Genomic DNA, 15358 nt, shown 5'->3' on the forward strand with positions numbered 1-15358 from the left:
AAGTGGTGGCATGTTTCAACAAAGCGGCATTAAGATTTGAAGAAAAGAACCTGCCTCTAACTTTCTCGAGAGGATTATCCCTACCTAAACCAATAACCGTTCGGACACTGGATTCTCTGGGTGTCACCGCTGTGATGAGGGACATTACTCCAGAGGTTCTCAGGACTCTGGAGCTGCCTCAAACCCCTACCGGTCTCCCGCTGTTCTTGTTACCTGCAGTCTGTTGGGACAGCATTGCCAGTTCTTTCTGGGGTACTGGGCTGACTCGCGTAGCTTCCGTGTCTCATGCTATCCTTGCTCCGCTCTCCTGTTCGTCCTTGCAGCTCTGCAGAGACTTGGGCCACATATTTTCAGCGCAGTTGCAGGACCACACGGTCCACCTCCTCAAGGTCACACCAATGCTGGCTTCTCTCATTCTCTTCAGACAATTAGGAGCTTGGCTTCCTATTTCGGGCTCTGCTGACCGCTCATTGACATCCCTGCCACTGGGGATCAGCGTCCTTGCAGCTTCACGTTCTCAGGTTTGACCTTCCCGGCTGGGCTGGCTTCACACCAGCTGCTCTCCCTTCTTCCTAGTCCTTTCTCACTATTTGTTTCCTGAGGCTGGATAGTCCCAAGCATAAAGACCAAGTGCTTCTTCGTTGTTGTTGAAGTGGACTATAGGCCTCCTTGAGGCCACCTCTTCTCAGTACTATGATCAGTTGTTGAGATGATCTTTGTGCCTCCTTGGGGCCTACTCTTCTCTGTGTTACATACAGGCAAACTGTGATTACTCTGCTGGTTTCATTGGCTCTTCTTTATCTGGGTTACATTGATTTGTGAATCAAAGATGGAAGAAGCCTTGCCATAACAGACAGTAGCGTTTTCAGAGATGTTATCAGGAACTTGGTCACAAGGAAAAAGGCATCAGGGAGTCTCTGCCTTTGAGGTCCCGCTTTCCACAACCCCTAGGGGGACTATTGGGTAACAGCCTCACCTCCCTAGCCTCACCAAGAAGGCCACCCACCCCAGGAAGAAGTGACATGATCCTGTGAAACATCACACTTGTCTCATTTACACAGAATACAAATAAACAAACTTTCTAGGTTATGCACTTGTCCTTTCAGTAAGTTCAGCATACAATTTATGAAGGGATTTTTTCCAAAGAAATATTTTTGTTGCAGTTTTATTAATAGCTTGACTCTCTTGCCAACAAGTGTTTCGACATGTGGTCGTCTTCAAGGCATAACAAAATTATCTTTCTCATCTGATGTCCTGTTGATTAGGATCCGTGTATTCCCCTGATTTAAGCTTTATAGCGGTCTTTTCAATTGTGTTCTTGCGTATCCTTGGATAATCCTATATAAGTGGATCATTTCAATCAGCATCTAAATAAATTTCAGTTCGCCCGATATAGAAAATGTATTCTGTTTGGGGTAGATTGTGTCTCCTTGTGAAACTCCTGCATCTTCTTAATGATATCCTAAGTGACTCGTTGATTTTTATCAGTATCTGAATAACTTGGAAATCGCCCAAAACAGAGTGTTGTATGGGATATGGCCTGTCTCGCAGCAAGCCATATTCCATACAGGACAGCAGTCCATATCGGGCGAATTGCAAGTCATTCAGACGCTGATAAAAATCAACAAGTCACTTAGGATATCTTTAAGAAGACGTAGGAGTTTCATGAGGCAACACAATCTACCCCGAACAGAATATATTTTCTATATCGGGCGAACTGAAATTTATTTTGAAATTATGACCCAAAACAGTTTATATTCAGTTTCAAATCTTCACCCTCCTTCAAACAGTCCAGATGTCCAAAATAGCTGGCCTCTTCCCATGCTCAAGGCCCAAATTGCAATGACCAAATCAAACAAAATCTATTTTTTTAAATTTGGTAGTGGCACATTTTTAGTAAGAGTTTAAAGTCTGTAGGGAAAGGACACTCGTTTGTTCAATGCTAGTTGCCTATGGTATGTTATCTTGGGAGTGGATGAAAACAGAGTCCCAGAAAAATGGTTGTAATTCTCAATTGACCAGAGATTAAGTGCATTGTCCCTTAACTCCTTCCGTAAATCCTCAAGGGGTGCCTGGAGATGATGGGCCAATGCCATGACTGTAGCATGTGTTAAACCAGAGCTGCATAGGGAAACTCTGCTGGGTGTTTGTTATTTTACATATGCGGAAACCTATCTAAGATTAGCAGCCGCTTCAGAGCAAACGTTGCCAGAGATGAGGATTGATGAAGATGAATAAATATCAATTAGCATAACATCAAGTTTATATTGCCTTCAGACTTGATGCAAGGTATGTTTTATGATATGTCATGATATGTTTATATCTTTAACTTTTTGAATGACATGGGCCTCATTACACGGAAGGCGGTAAGGGTTTACCGGTACCGGTAAGGGCACCGGTACCGGTAAACCCTTACCGCCTTACTACGAGGTCCCTTTGCGGGTCCGCCCTTAACCCCTGGTTTTTACAGGCTTTAAGTACGGGACCCGCAAAGGGACCTTGGTGCTAATTACGGTACCGCAATTTGCGGTACCGTAATTAGCACCTTCACCATTAACATGGAGCCCTATGTGGCTGACTGGCAATGGTGAAGGGGCAATGGTGGATGGCGGAATTAGCGCCCCCACACATCTTGGAATATGGCGCTAATTCCGCCATCCACCAAGGCGGACCCGGTAAGGTACCGGCGGCAGCCATGGCGCTAATAGCGCCATGGCTTACCGCCTTCCATGTAATGAGGCCCATACTCTTTACCCAATGCTCCCTACAATACACATATCTCCAAAAAGTTTATACAACACTGGGTTAAATCCTGGAACTTCAGCTTCCTTTATCTTTTCTTCACACCTCTAAACTCTACCCTTTTGATCTTTTTCAAAATGTGTTGTACATAAGCAACACATATATATTGTGGACTTTGTTGTCCATGGCATTGGCAGCCAACTTGTCTAGAGCTTTGGAAGGCACGGTCTACCCCAGAGATGACCCGCTCAATCGTGCCTTCATCATACCTATGATAGCCCAAGCACATATCAAGCCCCTCATGCATCCAGACAACACATTTCAAATCCTTTATTTTCCTCTCCCCCTCACTCTCTACCTGAGTTCAAGCTCCTTTCCATTCTTCCTATCCTCCTTTCTATATCACCCCTATATTAATTTTGCTCCAGCAGACTAAGTTCTGGCGATCCCTGGGTGGGGACACAGTACACCCTCAAATCTTGGACGAGGATAAGCGCTTTCAGGTGTCAGAGTATAAAAGCTCAATGGTAAGGCAGGGAGACATGTAAGGTAATCAGTTTCCTAGAAGTTAGAAGGTATATTGAACGAGTTGTTACTTGTCTTGCAGACTTCTGATAGCTCATCTCAGAGGTCTCAGGAAAGAGCCTTCGCCCAAACAAATGCTGTTTTGTAAATCCAGGAACGACCATCAGTTCGGTGTTGGTTGCTCAGACACAGCTGGTATTCATTGAATGAATGCTGCAGACATTTAGGACATTTTCTCTAAGCAGCCTTATGACTGGTGCAAATCCAGTGTAACCTCAGCCAGGCTTCATCAGAGGACAGTGGGGATCATTATGACTTTGTTGGATTTCCAAATGGAAATACTGGATGGTGTAACAGTATTTACACCCTTCTCATGCAGTACTTATGGCAAGGCACCTCATTATCAAAAATCTGCCAGGCTGGTGGTAATGAAGTCGAAAAATGCTGCTCGCGGTATTACTGGAAATCTGCATGTATTCTTTTTTTATAATTTCTTTTCATCCATTTCCACCCTCAGTTTGAGGATGGAAACGGATTGCATACCGTATATGGTCCTACCGCTGCGGTTCAATTATTGTTTCATGCGCAATTCTCACCCTTTTGGTGGATTATATGGAAAAGGTGGTGAGAAGGTGGGTGTCAGAGCAAGTCTGTTTTCACTCCTTTTGAATTTCTCCACCAAAAGCCATTTTTTGATGTGTGACCTGCCTGCACTGTGCTTCAGTAGAGGAACAGGGGATGCTCAAAACTTCAAAGGAGATTTCACATGTTTTACCTCAGATTCTTGGTGGGGGGTATAGACTGGAGCAAAAACATTAGATATTGTACCTCACAATATGGTGGTAATTACAGCAAAAAGTGTACCCAGGAAATACTTCATGCAGCCATTTGCCAGGCTCTCTACTAACTTTTTTTTATTTTTTTTAATTTGTTTTAGTTGCATAACAACTTTTCAAATATTTTATCACCATTTATACAACAATTACACAATTCATACAACACAAAAGCTCTCTACTAACATAACATAGCAGTACATAACATAAAGTAGTATGACAAAGCATAATCATGCGAGAAATAAAAAACAAGCAGTATTTTGAAATGCCTCCTGCTTTTACCATTACCGCCGTACTCATAATGAGGGTGAGTGAATTAAAGGGATTGGAGAGTCTGATTGTGAATCAGCTTGGCTGCTTCTGTTAGACGGTTTGTAGTTGGTGCAGGAAAGTGTGAGGTAGATGGCCCAGTCCAGGGAAGGTGAGTGCTCTATGATAACTTATATTTCAGAAATGGCTTGCTGAAGACCACACAGCTGCGCTGACCTCGGCCTGAGTGAATGTGGGAGCTGGGTGGGAGTGCTGGCTGCGGGAAGGCTCTCAAAGCAGGCTTTTTTCTCACTATAAGCACAGGCAGTCGCTGCTGTGGGATGTAGTGTTTGGTGCTGGTGCAGCTACACAGTCTAGCAAGAGATTCCACTGAGAGTTGTGTGGGCGGTAGCACGGGGGCGCAAAGTGTAATAATGCTCACTGAGCTGAAATATCAATGTCAACTCAAGGCGGTTTGATGGTTGCCTGCATCCCACAGAGAAAGACTTCAATTTTCTGCTGCGTCACCAGGAGTGGACTGGGAACTAAAAGAGGCCCTGGAAATAATTTTCAAAGTGGCCCCATATTACAGATTTTCAGCCAGCCCAACCCTTTTCCTATGAGAAAATGTGGAATAAAATAGGTTACCACACAAAAGAGGCCCAGGGATCTCGATCTCATTAGTTGGAGAAATAACAGGGATACAGGAATAACCATTAAGTCGCCATCACTAACAGGTTGGCAGTCCATTAGTGAAGAATGCCGGAATGGTTGGGTTCAGAGGCGGGGCTGTCTGTGCAGCTCATACCCAGTACTGTAGCAACAGGAAGGGTATGGAGGCTAGGGCTAGCTAGCTGGGAATGTGCAAGAGCAGCCTGCAGTACTCAATGACAACACAGCATGAACACAAATCTCATCAGTGTTTCTCGTTGTCTGCTTTGCACATCCAGTGAGCCACTGGACCTATGATGAGAGGGCTGCGCCCCAGTGGCTTCTGTCACCAATCCTGCCTGGACACTGTGTGACCTGACCCAGATCTGCCAGACCTGCATCACAGGCACACTGTAGATTGACGAAGGTGATATCATTAATTGCCACCTGCCTTTGAAGTAAACCATCTGTTGCTTCCTGAAGCAAAAAATATATATTTTTAGAAGGATAGCTCAGGGACAACGCAGTTGCTTTGGAAACACGAGGATACAGTGCAACATGGGTTTAGTTCCTGTTGCAATGCTTAGAATGTGGAGGAGGCTGGCATTAAGCAAGATATAAAGGACCAAAGCAAATAATAAAATGGACCTTTTTGTCACAATATGCTTCCGATTCTTCAGGCCCACTACCCTCCTCCGACTCCTCACCTGTGGAACTGGAATCCGTGGTGTATTGTGCTGGTTCCCTGTACTGGTGAGTGGGTGGTGAAACAAGCCTTCCTCGATGTGAAGCCACAGCGGCCACCTGTGAGCTGTGGCCCCTGCGGCCCCGTCGCCGAAACAGGCCAAAAATGGGGGGAAAAGCCGCAGGCGTAAATAAAAAACCTATGCCAGTTTGTGGTCCGGTTGGCGTGGTTTCTGTGGAGATGAATGTTCGGAATAAGCAGAAAGACTAATCCAAGCCGGTAACCGGAGTAGGCTAACTGTGGAACGAGGAGCTGCCAGTGCGAAGGAGCAGCGGAGTAACAGCGGAGTCCTCGACAGGCCAGAGAAAGGTAAGCTAGAACGGAAACTATGAAAGTAACACAGGAGCGGCAAACAAGCACAAGAGCCCGTAAGCAAAAGAGCAGGCACTCGCGGGGCGAGTGGAAATCAACCCAAAACAAAAGGTAAGTAGGAAAAATAAGAAGAGGGCGGGGAAAAGCCTCAGAGCCGAGAGAGAGAAAATTAAACACACGTAGAGCGAAATGATACAAAGCATTAGAGCAACCAGGGAGAAAGCGGAAAGCGTATCCCAAGAACATTGCAATGCGCTGGTAGCTGGGAAGACCAGAAAGAAGTACTTCCCAGCTATCCGCGGCCGCAACAGAGAAAATGTGAAAAGACTAGACCGTCACCCGGAAAGGGAAAGAAACGTCCCGGGAACGCTAATGGCCGCCCCAACGAAACCACTGCCACTTCTTCCATGCGCCCATGCGCATGACACTTTTCTAGGGGTGATGTCATGGAGCTGCTGTTGCTTATATTTGAAAATGTAAAAAGACTGCAATTACTGTGGCCTGCAGCACATCCTTCCCCTCTGTCTCCAATCTAACAAAAAACAATGGGTTACTCACTGAATAAGTAACACAGAAAGGTAATTGCTAAATGATTTCAAATCATTCATAACCACTGGCACAGCTCTGGGCAACCTTCCAGGCCATTGATTTTCACCCTGTCAAGCCACTCCAGAAGGGGAAAGACCATGTGCAAATCAGGCTTGGTCCCATTACAAAAGGGGCAGTCCAGCCCGAACTGGTAGGTCACATTCCTTCTGCACAGGACTACAAGCATCCCCAGACATGTTCTAGCCACATTGGGTGTCATGAGTGAGGAGTAGCCTAGGTCTCTAGGCCCAGCAAGCTTTTCTAGGGATGATGTTGTGGAGCTGCAGCTTACATTATAAAATAAAAAACGCTGTGATTACTGTGACCTGCAACACATCCTCTAACACGTCTCCTATGTCTCCCATCTAACAAAAAGAAAAGTGAGTCACTTACTATATAAGCAATACAAAAAGGTGATGGCTGGAAAGTTTTAATTCATTCATAACCACTAGCACAGCTCTGGGCACCCCTCCAGACCATCGTTTTTCAGCCTGCCAAGCCACTACAGAAGGAGAAAGACAAAATGCAAATCAGTCTTGGTCCCACCCCAAAAGGGACTGCCCAGCCCGAATTGCTAGGTCACAACCCTTCTGCACGAGACCGCAAGCATCCCCAGACATGTTTCAGCCTCATTTGGCGTCATCAGTGAGGAGTAGCCTAGGGTTGTAAGCCCAGTAGGCTTTTCTAGGGGTGATGTTGTGGGGCTGCTGCTGCTATTTATATTTTAAAATAAAATGTCCTGCAATTACTGTGACCTGCAACACATCCTTCCCCTCTATCTCCCATCTAACGAAAAATACGATGGGTTACTTACCAGATTCGCAAAACAGAAAGGTGATGGCTGGAAGGTTTAAATCATTCTTAACCACTGGCGCAGCTCTGGGCAACCTTCCAGACCATTGTTTTTCTGTTTGGACTTGTGTTGGTCAATTGCTGTTTCCAGTTTGAGGCCAGACACTTGGCAGGCACTAGATGTCTGCGCTTTGTGGCTTAGGCATCTCCAAGATCTTCTTTCTGTTTACAGTATAGCCCGAGTGATGTACAATATTCCAGGTTGCTGTGTTGGACCTTTGCTTACATTCACAGTAATTTGGTAATAAAGGCCTATACACACTAATATTAATGCTACAGATGGTGATCCATCCTTGTGTGAAATGTTTATCATATTACAGTGATATCGTCATCATATTTTTCTTAGTCTACTGAGGAACAATACCATGTGATGCCACTTCCTGTTTTGTCAAGGGGTAAAAGGGTGTGTGCCATCACTTCCCGTGATGGCACTTGGTGGTGGGGTCAAATGACATCACTTTTTGTGATGTCATCAGAGGTCAAGGGTCATGTGATGTCACTTCTTTTACCCCTGGCATTGGTGAAATGACATCCCTGATTTTAGCTTACAAACACACGCACAAATACACACACGTGCACGCACACACAGACACAAAGTGGTCTCTGGTCGGTGCAGTACAAATGCATAAGGCCTCACTTTACATTACAGTCAGCATTTAGACCTGTTTTGTATTTCAATAACCAATGCCCTCAAACATTTTTATCAGTAGGACAACGCTGCTAAACATTGGGTTCGCTAGATTTTTACCCATATGTAACCATTTGTTGCTGTTTTTCATTGTTGCAGCAGCGTTGCAGTCTGCTTGCATGCATGAAGGAGCACTTGAGCGTGCTGTGGACAGTGCTGCTGCAGAAGCAATGTAAAACAAGAAATAGAGGGTATGGAATCGAACCTACAGGGGCCTCCTAACCATAGAGCCACACAGTCACGTGCTTAGGTGCCAATAGGTGAAGGGTGATACCACAGGGGCAATGGGTTTGTCTTGGATAGTGCAGCGCCACACAGGTTAGAATCCCGATCCTGCGCTTAGAAAACAATCTCTGGTATTAAGCGAATTAAAAAAAAAAGAACAATAGCACCATGCTGGAAAAAGCAAGCTTGGGAGCAAATTGACTAGAAAGTGATGGGAGTGTCAGGTTGCAGGTGACTGCCATCTATACAAAGCTTTGGGTATCTTTTTGGCAAATAGCTTGATACTGTTTGCTCATAGAAAAAAAAAACATTCCGCAAGACTAAGGCCCTCATTACGACCTTGGCGGAGGACCATGGTGCTAATAGCACCATGGTCCATGCCGCTAAGGTCAGGATTCCGCCATGGTGGATGGCGGAATTACCGCCCCATTCCGAGGTGAGTGGGGCGGTAATTCCCCATTCACCAATGGCCCCTTCCCGATTCCCATTTTTGCCCCATAGGGCCGTAATTAGCACCAAGGTCCCTTTGCGGCATGGGTTTTAAAAAAGCAGGCGTTAAAATCACCATCCCGCAAAGGGACCTTGGAATCAGGCGTTAAGGGTCGGCGCCGTTTACGGCGCCGTAAACCCCTTAACGCTTGGGTCCTAATGAGGGCCTAAGTCTGATAGTTATCCCATTTCTCCAGCACCCATTCAAAGTTACCTGTTCATGAACAATATCCTCTTTTTTCCTGATAAATCTATGGTCCTTGTTAGGGTCCTTGTTAATTTCTTCATCTCAGCCTGCAGTGCACAGACTGTGCATGAGGTGGCCCCAGCATTTGCGCATAATGGTTGCTGAGGAGGAAAGCATTTGATCACGGCGGGAATCAACTGATGTGATAGGATTCAGTCCATCGAACTGGAAGAGTATTCCGGTTCCACACTGTTTGTTGTGGAGAAGACAGAGGCCTCTGCCAAGTGATATTCTCCCTGTGTGTACAGAAATGGGCGTACTTGGCATAATGCTGTATTGAAGTAGCAGGACATCTAGGACGCCCGCAGTGGCTTTGCTATTTCCTGATAGACTCTGTAACACAGTTGGTGGAAATTGAAATTTGACTTCATCCTGATGAAGGCCGCAAGTGATAGGAGTAACAATGTACACTCCGGAGATGGACGAAACACAGTGTCGACTTTTTAAAGAAATAATTACGACACTGCATGTTAAACGGGATATCATATCGTGTCTCCTTTATTGTATATTTTGGCCTAAGCCCAGTCGCTCTGCGTAGAAATCCGCGTTGCGAACTTCTGACCTTAGATCGAGCCAGGCGCCATTTTAGGTTCATCTGCCATTTTGATTCTCACTCCAAAGTCACCCTGTGTTCTAAAATGGTAGACAGTGTTCTTCTGTTTGTAACTTCGCCGTCTTGACCTCTACATGCAAGTTAATGCCTAAACTGCCCGCAGGCCAAATGTTAGGGTCATGTAATGAGACCTTGTTGTTCATTGACCTGTAGATCAAGGATTACCTATGCCAATGATACTGATCCGTGAGCATATATTAAGCACAATGTTGTTTAAATACTGCATGTGAACACTTATTGAACTGCATTGTATAAAACATGTACGAAGGCTTAATGTTAAATCCGAAGATACACTGTTGCCATTGTGACCTATTTGTGAATATACTAGGAATAATCCATATGCCTATAGATGAATAGATTAGAAGTGAACGCTGCACTAACCCCTAGCCCGAGAAATGGTTAACCTGTAAATGGACTGGACATCATGTTACAAATTGTATAAAAGAGTGAATGTTCTGATGTACAGTCCCACTCACTTCTCACACCGAACGGGCTGGTATTCGCTGTGATGTACTGAGGGCCTGATAGCTATCTGATACTTTGTTTCTTTGAAAACTGTTCAGATGTAGAGTAAAGATCTGTGTATCTTTGTAAACCCACGTTTGGTGTATTTCCTTTTGGGGTACTCAGCCTTGATATTTCCTTTTGCTTTTACAGATGGCACCCGAATAGGGACCCTCAAGATTGATGCCAGCTCATTGAAGGTTGACACGGCTATCGGACCGGGATCGGATGGTGTAAAGGGGGCCCCGTCTTGGATGAGAAGCGACACCTCAGCAGTGCTGCACGACCCGATCCTTGAACGGTTAGCAGGTGGTCCGAGTCGGCATCTTGACGAAGCTCCATATATCGAGGCGGGCATATTTGCGAAATCACCAAACACGAGGAAATCTTTCTTAGAAAACTTTATAATCCGATCGGACCTCCTTAGGATTTGATCAGGTGAGTCGTGACCCAATTCTTAAGTATCCTAATCATTTGTTTTGGCATATTGCACTTGCGAGTTCAATTATTGACCAGGTAACACCAGTATTCTGATATGCCTGGGAAATTGTCTGCCTGCTTCAGGGCATTATTCCGCAACGACAAACAATCTTTGGAATTTGGCGGACCAGCACCAATGGAGGGGTCGCCGGCATGTGCTATGTACTGTAAGCACGGCATTGGTAGTATAGTATTTAATGATATTTGGCACAGACAAACTAGACATGCTTCCGAACTTCAGTGGCCAATCAATGGTAGTTTTGAAATCCCTCGTATTGAATACTTAGAATCTATATTATTGAAGAAAAAGGATAGACCTGCAGCATTTGATGTATTATAGAATTGGAAGAAAGAAGCTTTGCAGCAGCTTAAGAGTAGAGAAAAGCATGCGCGCTGTCATATGACGAATGCTGAAAAAGCGTTGTTGTATGACCAAAATAAAGAGTCTGAGTCAGTTAGGAATATGGATAGTGCTTTCTCACTTGGTATCCAGAAAATCTATCCTTCTAAAGACTTTCATGTTTCTGATGAACTTATCGATAAACTGTTAAATGAGCGAAGGCCTGGTGCCACTGTGCCACCTCCGTATGTTCCTCTTCCTGCTGCTTTGCCTCTCCCTGCTGTTATTCCTCCTCCCATAGTTCCTCCTGCTCCACCTATCATTTCTCCTACTGTTCCTCCAGTCATTGTTCCTCCTCTTTTCTTTGCTCCCATACCCATTCCTCCACCTTTGCCTGCTGTACCAGTAATATCACCTCTGTTCCTTGATGTTCAAAACTTGCCTGCTCTCCTACTTCCAAGTGGTTCTACACCACTTGTAGTAGATCGGGGAGTGGGATCGAGGGTTGTCACTCGTAGTACTGTGTCCTGAGAGAAGAAACGTGAGTTAACTGCGTGGGCTAAGCATTGCATGGAGAAGGGTGAACAAGCTGATGTTTTTGCCACACTTACTAATATAGACAATCTTCCTGAGAAAAACGTTTTTATTGAAGGATTAGGAATTCATTAATGTGTAATGTGGAACAGGCTAAATAATGTAGATCTCCCACAAGGGTTGAGGGATCTGAATACTTTAGCGTTTTCTAGAGATACTGCAGAGAAAGTACAAGAGCATGTCGAGAGGGTTCTTGACTATAGAAGGGAGCTGGAAAGGTTAGTGTATGATGATGAAGATGGTGATAGTTTGGACGTTATGTTCGTACAGAAACGGTTCCTTCCTTGTCGAAAATCGATAACTGAGGAAACGCGAATTTGTACGAAAGATGCGATTAGATGGATCTCAGACACGTCGATAACTCCCGTAGAAGTATAGGACACGTATAGTCAGTACACACAGAAATGCAGAGGAAAGTGATACAGGTAATGGTAGAGTACCTACAGGATGAGTGTGTAAAAAGAAAGATTTGTTGTCCCACAGAATTATTGAATATTTATAAAAGGGCTTTTTCGTCTGACACTTCTTCGGCTGCTTTAACGCTCGATTTGGCTCTGTTGCTTAGTAAGCGTTCGGAGTTGCCTACTTCTCAGTTGCCTATGAGAGAGGTCCCTCATATGCTTGTCCCAAAAGTCAAGGTTTCAGCGGATGCCGGAACAGGTGCCCAAGCCTATGAAATTCCTGCACATTATGTGTCGCAGTTTGTTCACGTCCCGTTCTCGAGACAGGAAGTGAACACCATTAAACAATCTAATACCGATATTAGGAAGAAACCGACAGGGTTCTACAAAGAAATAGAGTCTGTCTTGCAATCATCGGTATTCACCTTAAGTGATATCGATTTGTTATTTCCCGTACTCCTGCCTGTCGACTTGTGGAAACAGATTAGAACTGTAGATGATGTACCAGGGTTAGGAGATACATGGACTAACATGGTTAGACTCGAATGAGAAAGGCCAGCTGGAGAAAGACCACCCCAGGTAATATTAACTTTACCTGACAGAATAGTTACGAAATTGAAAACTATAATTCCTGAAAAGAGAATTATTTGGGACAAGCTTACTGCATGTGTCCAAGGGAAGTCTGAGGGTGCTATCGAGTTCTTCAATCGGTTCGAACAGGTATTTTTAGATTTCAGTGGACAAGATTTAGGCACAAAGTCCGAGAAAAGATTATTTGTGGACAAATTTGTGCGTGGATTGCTGCCTGACATCCAGTCGCAAATTATGTCCTCCGAGAGCGCTTGGCAAGCGAAGTCTCAGTCAGAAGTATTGCACATTGCTCAGTACTATAAGAATTGTGTCAATAATGAAAAAGAAAGAGTTGAAAAGAGAAAAGGTGACTTAAAGACAAAAGTACTATTGCAGCAAATTGTTAGAGGCCCTAAAGAGGGTAATTCGCAGTTTAGAGGTCAGTATGTTCCACAGGGTAATGCGCCCTTGGGTCCTGTAAACGGTAACCAGTGTGCATAATGTAGACAAGAGGGTCACTGGCGTGCACAACGCCCGATCCTCCAGCAGAGGTCGAATAACGCATTTGGGAATATGGGTAGACGATCCAGAGGCCGCTCAAGGGCAGGGGGTCCTTGTAGAACTCAGTTTTCACAGGATTCACAGCAACCTTTTTCACAGGATAATCAGGCACCAAGTATGGACAATAGAAACATTTTTGATCATTCTTCTGCCGCTTACCTCTCTGAAGAACTCCCTTTCAATGACATTCTGTTTCGCTAGGATTGCCCGAAGCAGGGTTTGGAACTAATGCCTTTTCCCGTTAATCAGAAAGGTCCCTACATTGAAATGATAGTGGGAAATAGGAAACATCTATTCTTGATAGATACAGGGGCACAGAAGTGTTCGATTGACCATTCACGGGCTCCAAACATTCCACTGTCAGGGCAAACTAATTTTTCTGTAGGGTTTTCTGGCACACCAGTTGTCTGTCCGGTTTCTTCGCCGGTACCTATTTCTTTGGGTCCATTTACGGACCACTGTCCATTCCTTTTGACTACGAATTGTGGAGAGAATTTGTTGGGGTTGAATCTGTCGAGGAATTAAATGCGGTAATTCATTGTTCTTCTGATGGAGTGCGTTTGATGATTTCACCACAGCAACTTTCTGTCTCTCAATTCTTGACCAGAAATTTGCCGCCGGAATTCAGTGATGTTCCGGAGTGTTTGTGGGCTATTGATCATAATGACATTGGTGTCTTGCAAATTGAACCTGTTAAGATTATCTTGAAACATGGAGTAAAGCTGCCACGTATTCCCCAGTATAAGATCTTGGTCGATGGTGAGCAAGCTTTGAAATGCATCGTCTCCAATTTTGTGCATCAAGGGGTGATTAAGGAAATTGCAGGTAGTTTGTGCAATAGTCCGATTTTACCCGTGTACAAGAAAGGCGATAATGCAATTTCTTTTCATTTCATAATTGATCTACGTGCCATCAATAAGATCGTTGCTCCACAATTTCCAATTGTGCCTGATGTGACGACAATATTAACTATGATCCCGGCTTCAGCTACTAATTTTAGTGTCATGGATCTAAAGAACGCTTTCTTTAGCCTTTTAACTGCTATGGGTTTTCCCCCAGTGCCAAGGCCTTTTTTGGTGATTTCAATATTTCACCATGCAAAGCCTTCTAACATTTTCTCTTTCATTAACCCCTTAAGTGCCAAGGACGAGCTATCTCGTCCTTGGCACTGGGGAGGTAATCCCAAGGACGAGATACCTCGTCCTTGGCACTTAAAGGGTTAGTATTCCTATACACAAAGACAGTAGATACTTGGTTGCGTTCACCCTAGGGGGACGTTCGTTTACCTTTACCCGTGCACCGGAAGGTTACACGGAAAGCCTGAGTATTTATAGTAGGGCTTTGAAAGAACAGCTCGATACCCTTGAGTTGCCCTCTACTTGTACATGGCTTCAATATGTTGACGATTTGCTTCTAGCTGCTGACTCAGAGAGCGCTTGTAAGGAGGGCACTGTGTTGTTGCTTATTCACTTGGCTAAACATGGACATAAAGTTTCCCTTAAAAAATGTCAATACTGTTGTCAGGAGGTTGCCTATTTAGGCTATCTCCTGTCAAAGGAGGGAAGAAGGTTGACGCCTGAACGGATAAAACTCATTTCTAGCATGTCTGTCCCAAATACGCAGAAGGAAGTTAGAGCCTTGATAGGTATGGCTTCTTACTGTAGGCAGTGGATCCCCAATTTCTCACTAGTGATTAAACCAATGTTGGCCTTGACGAAGAAGGGCATTTCTTCGCCATTGCCATGGAACTTGGAACACCAGCATGCATTTGATCTGCTCAAGACTGCATGGTGTTCAGCACCAGTTTTGGGCACACCAAACTACGAAAAGGCCTTTGTGTTGTATGTGGATGAATGTGATGGATGCGCTTTGGCTGTGTTAACGCAGGAACATGGAGGGAATAATAGGCAGTGCAGCTACTTTTCCTCCGCCCTTGATCCTGTAGCATGCGCTTTGCCAAGATGTTTGCAAGCTGTTGCTGCTGCTGCTGCATCTGTAAAACAGAGCCAGGGAATGGTCCTAGGCAATGCTTTAACCCTGATGGTACCTCACTCTGTAGATGTTCTATTAAATAGAACACAAACGCAACACCTCACCTCTGCACGATTAACGAGATATGAATTGATCTTGTTTGCACCGCACATACAAA

Source organism: Ambystoma mexicanum, chromosome 8, assembly GCF_040938575.1.
Source record: "Ambystoma mexicanum isolate Mex_15411 chromosome 8, UKY_AmexF1_1, whole genome shotgun sequence".
In the NCBI taxonomy this organism is placed as follows: Eukaryota; Metazoa; Chordata; class Amphibia; order Caudata; family Ambystomatidae; genus Ambystoma; species Ambystoma mexicanum.